This window comes from Neoarius graeffei, chromosome 10 (genome assembly GCF_027579695.1).
Source record: "Neoarius graeffei isolate fNeoGra1 chromosome 10, fNeoGra1.pri, whole genome shotgun sequence".
In the NCBI taxonomy this organism is placed as follows: domain Eukaryota; kingdom Metazoa; phylum Chordata; class Actinopteri; order Siluriformes; family Ariidae; genus Neoarius; species Neoarius graeffei.
The window spans coordinates 36443378-36464673 of NC_083578.1; the positions used below are offsets into that span (position 1 = coordinate 36443378).

The following is a 21296-nucleotide window of genomic DNA, read 5'->3' on the forward strand; positions in this document are numbered from 1 at the left end:
GGTTATCCAGAGTTCATAGAACATGGTAATATACTAGTGCATCTCAGACAATTAGAATATTATGCAAGAGTTCAATATCTTCCATCAATTATTTAAGAAAGTGAAAATTTTATATATTCTTGACTCATTACATGGAAACTAAAATGTTGAGCATTTTTTTTTTAATTTTGATAATTATGGCCTACAGTGCAAAAAAAAATCTCAAAATATGAGAATACTTCATTTTGAATGAGTAAAACAGTTTAAAATACCATGAATTTCTCAAATTCAGTACACGCAACCATAATCATGGGGAAGACTGCTGACTTGACAGTTGTCCAGAAGATGATCACTGACACCCTTAAACGTGACCTCTTGGGGCCTTAAATAGACCACTATGGTTTGACTACTGAATGCTGTGTAGCATTTGCAGGATCAGTGAAGGATGTGAGAATGCATAGAGTTGGCCATCAGATCAGTCCTTGGCCAGTGTGCCTTGTCCCAGAGGCCTGTTCAGCTCCACTAGGAAGAATCATACTCCATAGTTAACTGACTCAGCATTAGTAAAAGGCTCGTCTTTGTATGGCTGAACCTCCTCCGGGTGCAAGCATCAATCTTCTGGGTGTATGTGCTTTCTCAACAGTGAGACAATTTGAGGGTATTTTCATTCAAAACAGTGCAAGAATCACAGCACTTTAAATATGTGGCATACCACTACATCTAAAAAGTGGCACATCACGTATATACAACCCCAATTCCAAAAAAAGTTGGGATGCCGTATAAACTGTAAATAAAAACAATGTGACAATTTGCAAATCATGGAAACCTTATATTTCATTGAAAATAGTACAAAGACAACATATCAAATGTTGAAACTGATTTTTTTTTTTTTTTTTTGAAAAACGTGCTCATTTTGAATTTGATCTCAGCAACACACTTCAAAAAAGTTGGGACAGGGGCATGTTTACCACTGTATTGCATCACCTCTACTTTGAACAACACTCTGTAAACATTTGGGAACTGAGGAGACCAATTGCTGTAGTTTTGAAAGAGAAATGTCCCATTCTTGCCCCATTCATACAATTTCAGTTGCTCAACTGTTCGAGGTCTCCTTCGTTGTACTTTGCGGTTCATAATGCGGCAAATATTTTAAATGGGAGACAGGTCTGGACTGCAGGCAGGCCAATTTAGCACCCAGACTCTTTTACTACAGAGCCATGCAGTATTAATATGTGCAGAGAAAGCAGGTTGGCATTGTCTTGTGGAAAGAAGGAAGGCCTTCCCTGAAAAAGATTTTGTCTGAATGCCAGATTCTTGCTCTGAAACATGTAGATATCATTCAGCATTAATTATGCCTTCCCAGATGTACAAGCTACCCATGTCATGTGCATGAATGCACCCTCATACCATCACATATGCTGGCTTTTGAACTGTGCACTGATAACCGGATGGTCCCTCTCCTCTAGCTTGGAGGATGTGGTGTCCATGATTTCTCAAAAGAATTTCTACTTTTGATTCATCAGACCTAGGGACAATTTTCCACTTTGCCTCAGTCCATCATAAAAGAGTTCGAGCCCAGAGAAGGTGGCGGTGTTTCTGGATATTGTTTATATATGGTATTAACTTGCATTTGTTGATGCAGTAATGAACTGTTTTCACAGACAATGGTTTTCTGAAGTGTTCCTGAGCCCATACAGTGATTTCCACTACAGACATGTGTCTGCTCTTACTGCAGTGTCACCTGAGGGCTGGAAGATCACAGGCATCCAATGTCAGTTTTCAGGCTTGTCTCTTGCATACAGATATTTCTCCAGATTCTCTGAATCTTTGAATGATTTTATGTACCATAGATGATGTGATCCCCAAATTCTTTGCAATTTAACATTGAAGACTGTTATTCTTAAATTGTTGCACTGTTTGCCCATGCAGCCTTTCACAGAGCAGTGAACCCCTCCCTCACGTCTGAGGGGCTCCGCCTCCCAGGGATGTTCTTTTTATACCCAATCATGTTACTGGCCTGTCACCAATTAACCAAATTAGGGTTTTTTTTGTTTGTTTGTTTTTAGCATTATACAACTTTCTCAGTCTTTTGTTGCCCCGTCCCAACTTTTCTGAAATGTCTTGCTGACAAATTCAAAATTAGCATATATTTTTCAAAAAAACAATAAAATTTCTCAGTTTCAACATATATGTTGTCTTTGTACTATTTTCAATGAAATACAGGGTTTCCATGATTTGCATATCTTCACATTCTATGTTTATTTATGTTTTACACAGTGTCCCAACTTTTTTGGAAATGGGGTTGTATAAAGTACTGTGATTCTTACACTGTTCACCTGATCTGGATGTAAATATCCTCAAAATAATGCCAAAAGTCTTTCAGATTACATTCATTATTTTATTTCAACTCCAATATGCTATGCAGCTAAAATGACAATAATGTTTCATGTCTACAAAATTATTTGCAGTCAGTAACTGCCCGATATCTTGCACCCATAGACATCACCAGATGCTGAGTTTCTTTCATGGTGATGCTCTGCCAGGCCCTTATTGCAGCTGTCAGGCCTAGACATCAAGCATTTACCACTGGTGGCCCATTGGGCCAGTGGAATTGAAAAGTTACTGGCCCAAATGGAAAATGTGGTGGCCTGAATGTGTGCGGTACCCGAACCACGGCTGCTACAGGCAGCCGCTGCAAGCACCGCAGGTGCTTGTACAAAGAGGGGGGTCCAGGGGCCTTCCCCTGGAAAATTTTGATTTTTCAATTCATATTCGTGCATTCTGGTGCATTTTAAGGTGAAATTAATGAAAATAAGATTATTCATATTTTACTAACATTATTATATCTTTATTGTTTGTTCACATTGATATATTATATTGATTGCATTTCTTGTTCTATCAGTTTCTTAGTTACATTTAAAAATTTCCTTTGTTCTTGTTCTCTGTTCGTTTAACACATGCTGTTGATTACTGTTTTACATTAATTGTTTAAGTTTTAGAATAAGCTAAGTTTTGCCTCACCATGCAACTAACTTGTTTATAGAATAAGCTTTGCCTGTAACCCACCCTGTGTGATGTAGAAATATTTTCCTTTTTGTCATGGTTTCAACTTTGGCTCATATATTCTCAACATTGTAGATATTGAATTCTCACCACTGTAGATATTCTTATAGAAATAGAAGTACAATTAACTTTTTAAATACACCTTTATATAATGGCCACAAGACACACACAGGCCAGTCCCAAGTCTGGATGAAAGGTGAGGGTGGCATACTAACCCTTATCATGCTGGATTTAAATGGGCATTTTTAATGCCGATGAAGAAGTTTTATTTCTTAATTAATAAAATATCATGAGAATCATTGACAAACCATACATTTCCTGAAAGGGTGGACTTTGGGGAATAATCTAGTGAGATTTTTGCAAAGCCTTACCTGCTCGGGGGTGATTTATAACCCTAATTACCTGTTAATTAGCTAATTAACAGGTATGCTCAAGTGAGCCAAAAAGGGGTGAAATGTTGTATTTTTTAAATAAGACAAGATATAAACACCAAATTTTCAGGATATGTCCTTGGGGGAACTAGTAGTACATTTTTGCAAATTCAGCTCATTTGCATAAACTGTTGCCATGGCAACAGCAGATACCCTAGCAACTGAGGGTATACTGGGTTTAGCATGATCTGGTTGTACCAGAGAGGGTCAGAATAGTTATTTTTGTTGTAATGAACTAATGTAGACCTAGTTTGGCTATTTTGATAGATTTCATCATCTTTGGATATTTGAATAATATATGGGATCAGATCTAATTTACCACATTATTTTATCTGTTCTTCTATTTCAGTCATAGCAACCAACATTTATAATTCATTCTTTAATCACTAAAAGTTGATACACGTGTAGCCATATTTCTTGGCAGTGTATCCTGAAATGTTGATATTAATATGCAAAGTCTGAACGATTTTACACCATCTGAAGCTAAAGCGCGTGTGTTGAAATGCTGTTTTACGATTTGGCGAGTTGTAAACCGAGCGTGACGTCGCGCGCTCTGATTGGCTGCCGAGTTCAAAATGAAGCCATTCGTTAACACCCAATAGTTAATTTATGCATGATCGTATTTAAACTGTTTACCTGGCCTTTGGCCAGGTTGGGGAGCGTGGAGTTTGAACATATTTCTATTTGAATTTCACCGTTCTGATGGTCTCCTTGCTGCAACCGTCTTCGTCTACAAGATGCTATTTTCCTGACAAAATGATGCTTCCGAACAGCGCTGAACATCTCGAAGATGCACGAAGACGACACACTCCTGCCGCGGGACAGAGCGGGACAAAAACAAAGATGGCGGACCTCATATGGAAAAGGTGCATTTTACGAACAATTTCTTCACAATTCTGGGTAAAATATGAGTAATAAAATTTGTTAATTTGTATCGAAAACGTACTGGCCCGCCCAGGCCACTGTTTGGCCAAATTTAGTGGCCTGAACTGGCCCGAAAGATGTAAAAAACACCGCCGGGCCATCGGGCAAGTGCTAATGTCGAGCCCTGAGCTGTCTTCAGTTCCTACATGTTCTTTGGGCTTTTTGCCTTCACAAGTGAATTACATGCTCAACTGGCCAGGTCAGGTGATTGACAGTCATTGTAGAACTTTTAATTTCTTTGCCTTAAAAAAGTCTTGGGTTATTTTTGAAGTATGCTTTGATGCACTCTACACTGGGAAATGCTGTCCAAGGAATTTTGAAGCATTTGGCTGAATCGGAGCAGATAATATAGTTTTTGGTATTCCTGCACTCACTAGTGCATTCTTTCTTTTTAAGAAAGAATATTTACCTCCGCCAAGGAGGTTATGTTTTTGGTAGCGTTGGTTTGTTTGTCTGTTAGCAACATTACGGAAAAAGTTATGAACGGATTGCTCTGAAATTTTTTTCCAGGTGTGACTGGGCACAAGTAACAATCCATTAAATTTTGGCAGTGATCCGGGTCACCTTCTGGATCCTGGATTTTTTTTAAAGGATTCTTAGCAGAGGTCTGCACTCTCCGAGTGCTTTTCTAGTTAGCTTTCTGGGTTTGTTTTGATTTTTCACCCTAATGATCGGTTGCTTCACTGGCAGTGGCAGCTGCTTGGCCTTCATATTGAGAGTTAACAACAACAGATTTCAAATGCAAAAATCAACTCTAGACTAGTTACTCGTAATGAGGAAATAAGACATACCTGGCAATGGAACAGCTGAGAAGGCAACTGTCCAACAATTGTTCCAGCACATAAAATGTGCTGTAATTCATAACACTGTTCAGCTGATTTGGATGTAGATACTCTCAAATCACAGCTAAAAGTCTGCATTTTAATATTACATGACATTACATTTCTTTCAGAATTTGCAGATTTAATCTCAAACCTGGTTCTTTCTTTAGACAAAGCCTTAACTGTTGGTGACTTTAATATTCACTTTGATAACCTGGAAGACTCTCTGAAAACAGCACTGGTGTCCATTCTAGATTCAGTAGGGGTTAATCAGAATGTCATAGGACCTACTCATAATGGTGGTTACATTCTCAATCTAATACTAACATTCGGATTAAATGTAGAAAATATAGTCACACTTCCACAGTCTAAAGCTACTTCAGATCATTAACTCACCCGATTCGAAATATGTCTTAGCAATAATATATGCACCTTGCCACACTACTGCATCAAATGTACATTCACATCAACTACTACACAAAGTTTTATCAGTAGTCTACCAGAGTTATCAACTTTGATTAGATCACTGTCAGACTCCACAGAACTTGATCAGGCAACTGAATGCTTAGAGTCAACATTCTGCTGTACTTTAGATAATGTAGCTCCTGTCATGTCTGCACCTACTCACACACAAAACTCTACTTCCCAGAATTCAGAGTGGCCTTCAAACACAGCTGCTGCACACTGCTCTCAGTCTCCAGAATAATGATTGTAAAAATCCCTGCAATGGGGTGGTACACTGAAGCACTGTGACAGGCAAGTTGATTGTAGGGCACTTGTTTTATTTACACTTTTCAGCATCAAAATTCTGTTCTCATATGCGCGTGCGCGCACACACACACACACACACAAGGAAGCTGTCCCTCCTCTCTACTTCCTCCACCATATAAACTCTCAGCTGTCACTATAGGACAGGGGCGCACACACGTATGTGTGCGTGCGTGCGTGCGCGCGCCATTAATAAGGCACAGGTGTGATCACTTTGCCACTGACTTTCCCTGGCCTTGCCCTCTATTCACAAACTGGCACTTGACCACACCCCCTGCTGCCACACTGATTATCACACACCTGTTCCATATCATTGCCTCATTACTGTGCAGTATAGAAGGACTCTACATGCATGACATGCAAAGTATGTACTCAGTACCGAGTTGGCTATTCATACAAAGCTTTTTGTTTATATTGCTGTTCTAGTTTTTCAGCTGTATTTTGGCTCTTAGCCCTTTGGTCTGTGCCTTGCCTGACCCTTGCCTGTTTTTTGATGCTGTTTATAGCCTGACAATTTGGATTTGTTCGCTGTAATAATCTCTCTGCTGTAATTCCAGTGGTGTTTTTTTTTTTTTTAATATATATGGGGCGGCAGTGTTTTCCCCAGAAAAAAATTTAAAGCTCTAAATTCTGGCATGATAAAACACAGACAATTGCGCGCCAACGGCGCGAAATGAAACTGGGGGGTGGCATGCCCCACCGGAAATTTTTTTTTTGAAAACAGATGCTCTCAGGTGCATTTTCAGGGTCTCTGAGAGGTTTTAGATACATGATTATAGGATAGATTTTACCAGTGTTTCAATGATTTCTGACCTGAATAGTATTAATGTATACACGATTGAAATTTCACCTTAAAGTTCAACATGCAAGTTAAACTGTTTTGTTATAGATTACTTAGGTATATGATCGATTGAAAATCTACGGGGATACCTTAATTATCTATGATCAAGTAGTGTTAACAAAAATGTGCATGAACAGTGGTTTGCGCCATCTTATGCAATCCAATGAAGAGAATCGATCATCATGACCTCCTGTTGATCACAAAGGTATCTGAACCTAAGAACTGCCACCTTAAAATAAGTTGCTGTATTACTATAACTAATGGTTTAGAACGTTTCTGATGCAATTACCATAATACATGTATAACTAAGATACACTGAAAAGAAAAGTAAGGCAACTGCATATTATAAAGTTTAAATTTTTGCACTTTATTAAATGGGCTAGATTAAGATTAAAACATTTAAAGGAAAAGAAAACTTAATTCATGCATTTAAGTTTGCAGAAAGATTATGTACTTATAAACACGTTCATGAATGATAATAGACTAGGTCAAACTTTTGTGATTTAAAAATCAGTCGGCTTTTTCCATCTGGTGCGGGACAACATCGGCAGCAAATGAGATTGCTTATAATGAATCAGAAACTTCCGGGATGTCTGACGTTTTCTTTCGATATTTTTATTGGATGGTTTGAACACGTGATCTTGACACAGCCAACAGATTAGTTTGTTTACATCATACCATGCGGACATATTACTTTGACAGAATCAACACAAACATTGAAAAAAAAGACCGCTTGTTTGACACAAATATCAATCAATATGTAAATGGATCTGTTATTTGCTCTCCTATGTATCTAGTTACTTGTGGGTAGGAAATTTAACGAATTGGTACAAATCTAAGCGTATCGGATTTTAACTAAAGCGACTAAGCGTATCGGCAGGCAGAGCAAGCGTATCAGGCCCGATACGCTAAAACGCTTTGGGGAAAACCATGGGGTGGCACAGTGGTGTAGTGGTTAGCGCTGTTGCCTCACAGCAAGAAGGTCCGGGTTCGAGCCCCGTGGCCGGCGAGGGCCTTTCTGTGCAGAGTTTGCATGTTCTCCCCGTGTCCGCGTGGGTTTCCTCCGGGTGCTCTGGTTTCCCCCACAGTCCAAAGACATGCAGGTTAGGTTAACTGGTGACTCTAAATTGACCGTAGGTGTGAATGAGTGTGTGAATGGTTGTCTGTGTCTATGTGTCAGCCCTGTGATGACCTGGCGACCTGCCTTTCGCCTGTAGTCAGCTGGGATAGGCTCCAGCTTGCCTGTGACCCTGTAGAACAGGATAATGCGGCTAGAGATAATGAGATGAGATTTTTATATATATATATATATATATATATATACATATATATATACACACACATAAACTGACAATTCAAATTAGAATGGAAATGGTGTCAAACAAAAGTTCTTAGTACTGCTTGATCAATGCATCTCTCCACCCTAATAGAGGATAACAAAAATACTCCTAGACTATTATTTAATACTGGAGCAAAATTAAGTAGGAATAAGATCAAAACAGAAACAAAACACACCTTCAGTATGTAGTAGCCAAGACTTTTTTTTCCAATGGCAAAATTGAAAATATCAGACAAAAAATTCAAACAGATAATGTAAAGCTAGACAACTCAATAAGTAACCCTTTAGATAATATACCTGTATCAGATCAGCGATTAGAATGTTTTACTTCCCTTAGAGAAATCAAACTAACTTCACTAATTTCCTCATCAGAATCTTCAACTTGTATACTAGATCCCTTACCTACATGACTCTTCGAACAGATAATACCAGAAGCAATTGAATCTCTTCTAAAAATATATAGTCCCCCCCCCTCCCCCTTAGAATTAGCCATGTACCCAAATCCTATAAATTGGCAGCTATCAGACATCTGGTTAAAAAAAAAAAAAATCTTACCACGACTCCTGTCAGCTGTCCAACTATAGGCTGACATCAAACCTCCCCTTAATCTCCAAGATCCTACAAAAAGCTGTGGCACAGCAGTTATGCTCATGCCTACATAGGAATAACATCCATGAAATGTATCAGTAGCACAGAGACTTGGACTAAGACCACATAGAAGTAAGTTTTCTGATTACATAACTTTGGATGGCCTTTTTCTTCATGTACAGCAGTATAAGACCTTGGAATGATCACTGACTATAGTATTTCATTTGAAACTTGTGTACATGTAGATAATATTGTGAGGATAGCCTTCTTTCATCTCAGAAATATTACTAAGATAAGAAAAATGTCAATACATGAGGCAGAAAAAAAAATAGTTCATGCCTTTGTTACATTACATTACACTACATGGCATTTAGCAGATGCTCCTATCCAGAGCGATGAGTGCAAAAGTCAGGTACACAAAGCGCTGTACTTCTCGACAAGAAAGTTCTGGTGCCAACTGAACAAGTGACAATAATACTCATTGTAATATTCTGTTGAAGTATCAATACTCAAACAGCCAAGGAAACAAACCAATTATAAAAAGTACACCTACATAGAGAACTCAAACAGCTAACCCCAGGCTAGACAGTATATATCCTGGGTTGGTCTAGACCAAAATGCAGCTACACAGTGGGCAGAGAAGCAGGGGAGAGGTGCAACCTGAAGAGGTGAGTCTTCAATCTGCGCTTGAAGGTCGTCAGGGAGTCGAGAGTTCTGACCTCAATGGGAAGGTCATTCCACCAACAGGGAACCAGGACAGACAGCAGTTTTGAGTGGGCTGGGGAAGAGCAGAGAGGAGGAGGGGCCAGGTGACCAGCAGTCGCAAAGCATAGGGATCGGGTTTGTTGACAGTGAAGTGGCTGGCTGCTTTATGTCCCAGATCACCCTCATGTCTGTGTTACCTTCTGGCTCTCCCTTTTAGTTATGCCAACATGATTAGTCTTGGTGAAGTCCCTGCTTGCACTCAGCACACCATGTTCAGGGTTCTTAACTATTAGGTGACAGACATACCCAACAATCTGTGTCCCCCCCCCATCTGTCTGTCTTTCTCTGTCAAGTTACATGTCGATCCTGAGATGCCAGTGATGCTAACCTCTTCTGCTTTTCAGGCCTGTCTGATCCATTCTGATGCCTTACTGTACATCTGGCTGGAGTCTCATCACATCACTCCTATGGAGGATGGCCCCATACGGACAGTTGAAAGATGCGCTTGGAAGATGGTTCTAGACAATTACAGTTTTGCTATGATTGCTAAGGACTACAATTTCCATGATAAGTTTAAGACTGCAGTTTTCTTGCACTCGCGTCTCCATCAATGAACAGTTGATAGCTTCAATAAAATTGACTTCATGTTAAAACTACAGTGAATTTCCCGTTTACATAATTGTACTGTGTGACCATATAGGACATGGCTATAGAAGTAAGATATTTATAATCATGCTATTTGTTATCACCCAGAAGATGATGGGTTCCCTTTTGAGTCTGGTTCCCCTCTCATGTTGTCTGAGGGAGATTTTAATAAATAAATTTATTAGGGGTAAAATTTGCTCATATTTTTAAAGTCTTTATTTTTCTGTAAAGCTGCTTTGCGGCGGCACGGTGGTGTAGTGGTTAGCGCTGTTGCCTCACAGCAAGAAGGTCCTGGGTTCGAGCCCCGGGGCCGGCGAGGGCCTTTCTGTGTGGAGTTTGCATGTTCTCCCCGTGTCCGCGTGGGTTTCCTCCGGGTGCTCCGGTTTCCCCCACAGTCCAAAGACATGCAGGTTAGGTTAACTGGTGACTCTAAATTGACCGTAGGTGTGAATGTGAGTGTGAATGGTTGTCTGTGTCTATGTGTCAGCCCTGTGATGACCTGGCGACTTGTCCAGGGTGTACCCTGCCTTTCGCCCGTAGTCAGCTGGGATAGGATCCAGCTTGCCTGCGACCCTGTAGAAGGATAAAGCGGCTAGAGATAATGAGATGAGATGAGCTGCTTTGCGACAATGTTAAAAGCACTATACAAATAAACTGACTTGATTTGACCATGTAGGGCACACTTATAGAAGTGAGTTATTTATAATTACACAATCTGTTATCACCCAAATGAGGATGGGTTCCCTTTTGAGTCTAGTTCCTCTCAAAGTTTTTTTCTTTATGTTGTCTCGGAGTTTTTCCTTGCCACCATCACCTCAGGCTTGCTCATTAGGGATAAGTTTATTTGGGAAAAATGTGTTAGTTCATGTATTTAAAATTTTTACTTTATCAAGCTGCTTAGCAACAATGTCTCGTTAGTAGCACTTTACAAATAAATTGACTTGATTTCATTGACCAAGGGTGATTTGACTTTCCTCTCCAATGCATTAGTCAGTGTGAATGCAGAGCTCATTTTGAATGTGCTACTTTAAATTTGGCTGCCCCACCAAATTTGTGAACATCATTCAGTCATTCTATGATAAGATAATGGCTTGCATGACCATAGGAAGTCAAGAGTCGGACCCATTCCTGTCAGCACAGTGGTAGGACAGGACTACGTGTTGGTATGTATGTGTTTCGGACTGCAGTTGTCATGAACAGTCTTGCACTCAAGTCCTCTTCACCATCTTTCTTTGATGTGTCACCCACTTTTCATCTACCTTTTCCACAAAGAGCTTAACTATATTACATCATACTTCAGGATGGATCAGAACTTCTTTAACATCAGAAGCTTCCCAGGGGCATAGCTAGGATTTTTCGGGGGGGGTCACACACTGACTGGCAGCCTGAGTACATTATGTAACAAAAAATAATTGCCATTGCTAGTTTTAGGTAACTTAGAAACTGGCTCTTCCATTATTGCTTTTTCTTCCACGTTTTCTTGATGTTGTGTTCTAGAAACGGCATACTAAAACTTAGCTTCAAAGCCACAAAATGCAACTTTGATGGAAAAAAATATATAATAAATTGCTTACCTCTCTTCACCTCAAAAGAAGGAGGAAAATTTTGCTTGTTTTGACATGGCGAATTATTAACAAAAGAGGAAATACTCATAATTCGCAACTAAAAAGACTGCAGCTACACTGGCAGCTTGACCATGCTTTCTAGTGTGATTGTGTTGTGCTTGCGCAGAACTGGGTTTTCGTGCCCAAACCACAGGAAGTCCATACAAGGTTATAGAAACCCTGATGAGGCTGAGGTGACAACCTAGTTTAAAATGAAATGTTAGAAAAATTACAGTGGGCGCTTTTCTAATATTCTTATGCAGCTATTGAAAAACTGTATGGTCCGACAAGGGGGGGTCCACAGGCACCCCAGGACACCACCACCTACACCCCTGCTTCCAAGCAATCACAAAACTGTCTTGAGAATTGGCCTTCATGTTACAGTATGCTGATAACCATGTCCTTATGACTTATTCTTCACAGGACCTTCAGTCCAATCTAGCTGCAGTTTTTAGAGCTTACAACAGGATGGTGTTGTCTCTTAACAGCAACAAAACAAAGACAGTCTATCTGGAGCTTCAAAATTAACCATAAACTGCTTGCAATAATTCCCCAATTCAAAACACAAATTGATTAAATCAAGCATTAGCTGCTTTTGGGAGCTGCTGAGTCTTTCAGAACAAAAATCTCCACCTACATTCCAAGGTTGCTGTTTACCAAGCTGTTTGTATATCCACCTTCCTCTACAGCTGTAAAACCTTGTACTTATGTCACCCTTCAGACTGAAGCTCTGAGGCATGTTAAAAAAAAATTATTTCAAAACACTGGATTCACAGTGTAACACATTCACAGGTAAGCGCCATCTATCTACTTCTGCATACATGAGCTCACAGATGACAATGATTGGCTAGTGTTGCTATGATTGTTCAGGGAGAGGGAGTATGCCACCCCTCCCTATGTGGCTGTGGCATCATAGGGAAATGCACTTGCAATTGCCAGATGTTAGGATGAATGCTTTGCTGTAGGGAACCATTTTAACTCACATCTACAAATAAGGGTGTCTATTATAAAAATCCATATTAATAATTGCATGAGCTTAGCTTTGCCTATGACACAATTTAAAAGAGGAGGATTTTTTTAAAACAAGTAATACACAGCATTATCTAAGGTTACTGTGGCAGCGGGGGCGTGGTCAAGCGGCGGTCTGTGAACGGAGGACGGAGTCAGGGAAGGTAAGTGGCAGAATCACTACACCTGATGGTAGTTAACCTGTGTTTGTGTGTCTTCCCCAGTGACCGCAACCTATAAAAGGAGAGAGAGAGAGAGAGCAGAGGAAGGGAGCTCTCTCCCCAACCAGACAACTTGTGTGTGTACGTGTGCGTGGCTGGGAGAGTGAAGGTGGTCACTGAAAAGTGCAAATGGAGAGTTTTTGGAACTCAGTTCTGGCCTGCCGTACTTCTGTGCTCCACCCACCTGCTCTCATTCCTACAGTGGTGCCGAAACCCGGGATCGGAGCACAGAGGAGAACAACCCCATGGAGTCCTCCCCCTTCAAGGACCTGATCCATGCCCTCGCCACGGCCCAACAGAGCCAGCAGCAGGCGCTAGTTGCCCTCTGGAAGGAGCAGGAGCGAAGGTTCGAAGCCCTGGTACTGGCGCAGCAGGAAGATCGTGAGGCGGGGTCCAGCACCTCCTCGCGTCGGCGGGGTCCAGCACCTCCACGTGCCCTCCCCACCTCACCCTAACGAAGATGGGGCCGCACGACGACTGCAAGGCCTTCCTCGTGCTCTTTGAGCAGGCAGCAGAGGCCTGGGGCTGGCCAGTGGAATAGCGCGAGGCGCAGCTGGCCGTGCAACAGCTCCCTGCCGACAGCCAGCTGGTCTACACAGACCTCCACTGGGCCGTCCTCCAGCGTGTGGGGCGCACCCCAGAACAACGACAGTGCTTCCGCGCTCTGCGCCTAGAGGAGATCGGCCAGCCGTTCGCGTTTGGCCAGCAACTCAGGGACGCCTGTCGGCAGTGGCTGAGGGCTGACAACCGAGCTGCCGAGGGAATCATCGATCTGGTGGTACTGGAACAGTTCATCGCCCAACTTCCCAAAGGAACCGCGGAGCAGGTCCAGTGCCATCGCCCGGCATCGCTGGATCAGGCCATCGAGCTGGCGGAGGACCATTTGGCAGCTGTTCCGACAGCAGGACAGCATGTCTCCTCTTCTCCCCTCCCTCTCTCCCCCCCTCCCCTTTTGTTCCTCGTCCTCGCCCCGTTCCCTCACCGTGGAGGCGGGGGCCGGCTCCACCCCAGCCAGCCAGCCCGCCGCACCCGCAGTGCCCTCCCGTTTCCCACTTCCATGTCTGTCTCTCCCCCCCCAGGTGAATGAGCCCCAGAACACCGGTGCAGAGAAAGAGCGCGGGCCGGTTTGCTGGCGCTGCGGGGAGCCGGGGCACCTCCAACATTAGTGCTCGGCCATGGAGGTGGGTGTGGTGGTCCAGATCCCCAACGCGCCAGGAACCGCCCTCGATCGGGCCGGAGCATATCGCATACCAGTGAGTATCCAAGGGGATACACATCAGGCTTTGGTGGACTCCGGCTGTAATCAGACCTCAATCCACCAAAGCCAGGTGCAAGACAAGGCATTAGGGAGAGTACAATTGGTGAAGGTGTTGTGTGTGCACGAGGATGTTCACAACTACCCTTTAATATCAGTCCACAATCTATTTCGAGGGGAGAAATTTAGTGTAAAGGCGGCGGTTAATCCTCGCCTTACCCACTTGATAATTTTGGGGACTGACTGGCCGGGACTTCGGGAATTAATGACTCATTTAGTGAAGAGTGGGGCCTGCCATAGTTCAGCAGGGGCAGGTCCCGGTGTGGCATTGGCGGGAGCAGCTCTCACCGAGCCGTCTACGTCATCACCGCATCAGAGTGAGGAGCAGCAGACTCCTCCTCCCTCTCACGGGAAATCCCTCGCGGATTTCCTGTTAGACACTCCAGCCAAATGCCACCCCGTCCTTCCCCTATTTTTCCATTATGAAGGATAGATTATACCGAGTGACGCAGGACACTCAGACGAAGGAGCCGATAACGCAGCTTTTGATTCCAAAGAGCCGCCGGGAATTGGTATTCCAGGCGGCTCACTTCAATCCCATGGCTGGACACTTTGGACAGGATAAGACACTAGCCCAAATAATGGCCCGGTTCTATTGGACAGGGATTCGCGGTGATGTCCGTAGGTGGTGTACGGTGTGCCGCGAATGCCAGTTAGTAAATCCAGCGGCCATTCCAAAAGCGCCTTTGCGTCCTCTGCCATTAATCGAGACCCTGTTCGAAAGAATTGGGATGGATCTCGTCGGGCCATTAGAGCGGTCAACACGAGGATATCGCTTTATTTTAGTTCTGGTGGACTATGCAACGCGATATCCGGAAGCAGTGCCGCTTTGCAATATCTCAGCACGTAGTATTGCGGAAGCACTCTTCCACGTCATCTCCCGAGTTGGAATCCCCAAAGAGATTCTAACTGATCAAGGCACTACATTTACGTCACGCACACTGCATGAACTGTATGGGTTACTGGGAATTAAGCCGATCTGCACCAGCATTTATCACCCATAAATGGATGGCTTAGTTGAACAGTTTAATTGCACTCTCAAAACCATAATTAAAAAAATTTGTAAGCGAGGACACATGTAACTGGGATAAATGGCTCGAGCCCCTGTTATTCGCAATGCGAGAGGTCCCCCAAGCCTCCACGGGGTCCTCCCCGTTCTAATTATTATATGGGCATAAGCCATGTGGCATCCTAGATGTGCTGCAGGAAAATTGGGAGGAGGGACCTTCAACAAGCAAAAATGAAATTCAATACGTTATCGACCTGCACGCAAAACTCCACACACTCTCACACCTAACCCAGGAGAATTTGCAGCTGGCCTAAGAACGGCAAATCCGCCTGTACAACAGGGGCACGCGCCTTAGGGAGTTCACACCGGGAGATAAAGTGCTTGTGCTGTTACCCACGTCCAGCTCCAAATTGATCGCAAAGTGGCAAGGACCCTTTGAGGTCACACGGCAAGTCGGGGACGTTGACTATGAGGTGAGGCGAACGGACAAGGGCGGGGCATTAGATTTACCACCTCAATCTGTTAAAACTTTGGAACGAGGAGGTCCCCATGGCGTTGGTGTCATTGGTTCCAGAGAAGGCGGAGCTGGGGACAGAGGTTCAAAGGGGAACATTGGCATTGCTTACCACTCCGGTCCCCTGAGGAGACCACCTCTCCTCGACTCAACTCACGGAGGTTGCCCAGTTGCAAGCCGAATTTTCTGACGTGTTCTCTCCCCTGCCCAGCTGCACCCGCCTCATAGAACACCACGTTGAGACGCCCCCGGGGGTGGTAGTGCGCAGCCGCCCTTACAGGTTGCCTGAACACAAGAAAAAGGTGGTTCGGGAAAAACTTGAGGCCATGCTCAACATGGGCATCGTCAAGGAGTCCCACAGTGACTGGAGCAGCTGGTTCCCAAGGCCGACGGGTCGGTCTGGTTCTGTGTGGACTATAGAAAAGTCAACGCGGTGTCTAAATTTGATGTGTACCCAATGCCTCGTATTGACGAGTTGTTTGATCAACTAGGCACAGTTCGTTTTTATTTGACACTGGATTTGACAAAGATATATTGGCAGATCCCATTGACTCCATTATCCCAAGAGAAAACGGCCTTTTCCACACCGTTCGGCTTATACCAGTTTGTCACACTTCCTTTTGGGCTGTTTGGGGCACCCGCTACGTTCCAGCAGCTTATGGATAGGGTCCTCCGCCCCCATGCCACCTATGCGGCCACATACCTGGACGATATTATAATCTATAGTAATGACTGACCATGGCATTTACAACACCTGAGGGCCATTCTTAGGTCGCTGAGGCAAGTGGGTCTCACAGCCAACCCGAAGAAGTGTGTGATTGGGCGGGTGGAAGTATGGTATCTGGGCTTCCACTTGGGCAATGGGCAGGTGCGTCCCCAAATTAATAAGACAGCAGCAGTTGCAGCCTGCCCAAGGCCCAAGACCAAAAAAGGAGGGTGAGACAGTTCCTGGGGCTGGCTGGCTACTATCGTAGGTTTAAACCTAATTATTCGGATGTCACCAGCCCGCTGACTGAGCTCACTAAAAAAGGGGCACCAGATCTGGTCCAGTGGATGGAGCAATGCCAGCGGGCTTTCTCTGAGGTAAAGGCTGTACTGTGTGGGGGGCCACTGTTGCACTCCCCTGAATTCGCACTCCCCTTTGTTTTGCAGATGGACACGTCAGACAGGGGGCTGGGGGCTGTTCTGTCCTAGGAGGTGGAGGATCGCCCAGTACTGTACATCAGCAGGAAGCTGTTGGTGCATGAGGGCCGCTACAGCACTATAGAAGAGTGCCTTGCCATCAAGTGGATGGTCCTCACCCTCCGCTACTACTTACTGGGACACCCTTTCACCCTCTGTTCAGACCACATGCCCCTCCAGTGGCTCCACCGCATGAAGGATGCCAACGCGCGGATCACCCGTTGGTATCTGGCACTCCAGCCGTTTAAGTTCAAGGTGATCCACAGGCCGGGGGTGCTGATGGTCGTAATGGATTTCCTCTCCTGTCGGGGGGGTATGTGGCAGTGGGGGCGTGGTCAAGCATTGGTCTGTGAACGGAGGGCGGAGTTAGGGAAGGTAAGTGGCAGAATCACTACACCTGATGGTAGTTAACCTGTTTGTGTGTCTTCCCCAGTGACTGCACCCTATAAAAAGGAGAGAGAGAGAGCTCACAGAGGAAGGGGGCTTTCTCCCCAACCAGACGACTTGTGTGTGCATGCGTATGTGGCTGGGAGAGTGAAAGTAGTCACTGAAAAGTGCAAATAGAGTTTTTGGAACTCAGTTCTGGCCTGCCGTACTTCTGTGCTCCACCCACCCGCTCTCATTCCTACAGTCACCAATTGTCTATTGTTTAAATAAATGTAAAACATTTTCAAAGCAGTTGAACGCACAGGTTTATTATCTGGAACCCAGAACCTGTTGCATCCACTAGAATTTGCATTTCATGATTATGAACACGGGGGCGGCACGGTGGTGTAGTGGTTAGCGCTGTCGCCTCACAGCAAGAAGGTCCGAGTTCGAGCCCCGGGGCCAGCGAGGGCCTTTCTGTGTGGAGTTTGCATGTTCTCCCCGTGTCCGCGTGGGTTTCCTCCGGGTGCTCTGGTTTCCCCCACAGTCCAAAGACATGCAGGTTAGGTTAACTGGTGACTCTAAATTGACCGTAGGTGTGAATGTGAGTGTGAATGGTTGTCTGTGTCTATGTGTCAGCCCTGTGATGACCTGGCGACTTGTCCAGGGTGTACCCCGCCTTTCGCCCGTAGTCAGCTGGGATAGGCTCCAGCTTGCCTGCGACCCTGTAGAAGGATAAAGCGGCTAGAGATAATGAGATGAGATGAGATTATGAACACCAGATGCCACTAGTGTACATGCATCCATCATCTATATCATTTATCCCTCAGGGTCAGAGGGGAAGCTGGAGCCAATCCTAGCTGACTTCAGACAAGAGGTGGGGTACACCCTGGGCAAGTATGTTTAAAAGCTTCAACATTTGTTATACTGTATTTCATTACATTTGGGAGGAAAGCATCATTACTTCAGACAGCTTCATTTTGTCACAAACATGGGTCACTTATGGACATCATTTTCTTTTTCTCTCTTTTCACTACCACCTAACTTGCTCACAGGTGGTGACTTGACCAATTGTTGTGTGGATGGTATGCATGGCTACTCCCTGGTTCACCAATCGGAATCACTGTTTCCAGATGAGAGGCAGGGCTTCATGGATAAAAGAGCCTTCTTGGAAACATGTGTGGCTGCTCCAAGTATATACTGTTGCTGCCTGTGGGATTAGATGTTAGCAGAGACAGATCACACACTTATCATATGGTTGGCACTATACATTCTGGGTAGATTGAGTTCTTCTCAAAATTCAAAAGTTAAAGGACATCATTGAGAACTTGTGCACTGGGTGCCAGGGACTCGGATCCACCCATTTCCAGCAATGGGCAAAATCAAACCCAAGGCAGAGGAGACATTATGATCCAAGCCAAGGTCTGACAGCTAGAGGAGGAGGGGAGAAGGGCTAGGGCTGTAGAGCTTGGATCACAAGGAGCCTGGACACAGTGGGACCTGCTAAAGTGCAAGATCACCTGGCCTGAACTTTGGAGACTGGAGTCTTATCACATCTCTTTCCTGCTCTGTTCAGTGTATGATGCCCTTCCAACTCCAACAAACTTGCACAGGTGGGAAATGAGGGAAGACCCATTGTGCAGATTATGTGGGGAGAGAGGAATAATGGTGCACATCCTGGCAGGTTGCAAGACTGCCCTGAGCCAGGGAAGATACATATGGAACCATGACAAGGTCCTCAGAGCACTGGCTGACATCTTGGAGCAGGAGAAATGGAAAAAGCATCAAGTTCACATGAGACTAACACCATCTATTCAGTTCATCAGGGAGGGGGAGAAACCACCATCCTCTAAGATCAAGAAGGGTCTCCTGCAGACAGCACCATTGTGGGAGATGAGGGTGGACCTGGGACGGAAACTACACTTTCCCCAGGTCATTCAAACCAACCTGAGGCCTGATATGGTCATATGGTCGGAGGAGGCCAAGAAGATCATCCTGATTGAACTGACAGTCCCATGGGAAGATGGATATGTTGAGCCCTCAGAGCATAAAGCCACCAAGTATCAGGACCTGGTCCAGCAATGTAGGGACAAAGGATGGCAGGCCTGGCTATTCCCAGTTGAGGTTGGATGCTGCAGGGGTTTCCCGGCACAGTCTGTGTGGAACACACTTACAGCTTTGGGAATAGTAGGAAAGGAGAGGAAGATAGCTGTCCATAGGTTGGAGGAGGCAGCAGAGCGAGCCTCTTGCTGGCTTTTGAATAGGAGGGAGGAGTTAAGCTGGGGGCCAGGAGAAGTTGGGTAATGACTGGCCATTGTTGCCAACCCACTAACTGGAGGGCATTGTGGTTTAGGGTTGAAACGCCCGATGAAAGTTGGACACCACCTGATAACTTCTCCTGGCCAAAAGCTACAGTCATTTCCTAAGTGACTGAATGAGAAAGCACCATGATGTACACAAGTGTGACATCAACAAAACTCAGATTCATTCATCAGGCTTCCAGATAGTGAAGCTTGATTCATCAAGACAGACAACACATTTCCACTGCTCTAAAGTCCAGTGGCAGCATTCTTAATACCACTCCAGCCAATGCTGAGCATTATTAATAGTGGCCTTAGACTTGTGTGCAGCTGCTCGGCCACTGAAACCCATTTCATGAATCTCCTGAAGCACAGTTCTTGTGCTGATATTGCTTCCAGTGGCAGTTCAGAACTCTGCAGTGAGTGATGCAATGGATGATATGTGATTTCAGTGTTTCCCACAGACCAGGTAGCAATTTGTGGTGCCCCACTGTACCGATGAGGGAATCGTGCATGGTGGTGTCGTGGCGGTCGGTGGAGTCGGTCATTGGGGTGTATGCAAAGTGTTTACAGCGGGCGGTGTTCAAACACACTATTTTTCTTCAGAGTCACCTGCTGGGACTATTTTAAAGCTACAAGAAGCAAGTGTTCGCCGAAACTGTCAACAAGCGAGGTAACATACTTAAAAATACGTGTCTTAAGAAACTAACTTAAAAGAATAGTTATAATTATCAGACATAATGAATTTTCACTACATGCTACAAGAAGCATTTGAGATTATTCAGTTCAATCTAAATTCTTTTAAGTTCTTTAAGAGAAGACAGCTAAAACAATTTTTACCAGAACCCTGCCTGGTTTCATTCCTCGACCCAACTTTACATTACAGGGCAGGCCATTAGTTTGCTGGGCTTGATGTTGGTGGAAAACCTGTCTTTTAAATTTATGAAAATTACTCACCAAAATTGAAGTTTAGTTTTTACCTTAGTTTTTTGCCTTTTTGGTGGCAATCTTTCAATCATTCTTTAGTTGGCATTCAAGGAATAAATTGCAAAAAACAAGCTGGAGGTTTTTATTTTAAACATTGAACTTAACACTTACCTCAACCAATACTAAAATGAAATAAATAGTATAATGTAACAATTATAATAAAATATCATAATTAGATGTAAGAAACCACTTAAGGTAACACCAAGGCAACTAACAATAATGAAAGAGCATTACCCTAATTGGTGCAAAGCCTGCATGCCCTATCAGAACATTTAATTCAGCTGCCAGCGTGTGTGCGTATCAGTGATGCAGTGATGGTTTATCTACTTCGCCAATAAAGCTAATAAAGATGTTTCTTAAAATATTCAGATTAAAGATGCACCAATTGCAATTTTTTGGGCAGATTCCGATTTTCCATGGAGTGTGACCTGCTGATACCGATTTTGGCGGATACCGATTTTGGCGGATTCCGATTTCATTTTTTCAAACCACTTCACAGCACAAAGACTATTTTCTTTTTATCTTTTCTTTAATAGAACATTCTGCCAGATTTTCAGTAATAAATTTTCAACACCTCAAAAGGTTGAAAACAGACAGATTTTACAAAGAACATTCTTCATGTTTGGTATTAACATATTAATTCCTGAAATAGGAAATTCACACAAACATTTTTTCTTTTCCCATCC

General features: G+C 43.9%; 1 protein-coding gene across 1 annotated transcript in view; it reads right to left on the reverse strand.

Moving 5' to 3' along the window:
- Positions 1-21296, reverse strand: part of si:dkeyp-117b11.1 (B-cell linker protein) — a 262865-nt gene that overhangs the window by 223128 nt on the left and 18441 nt on the right. The window lies entirely within an intron of this gene.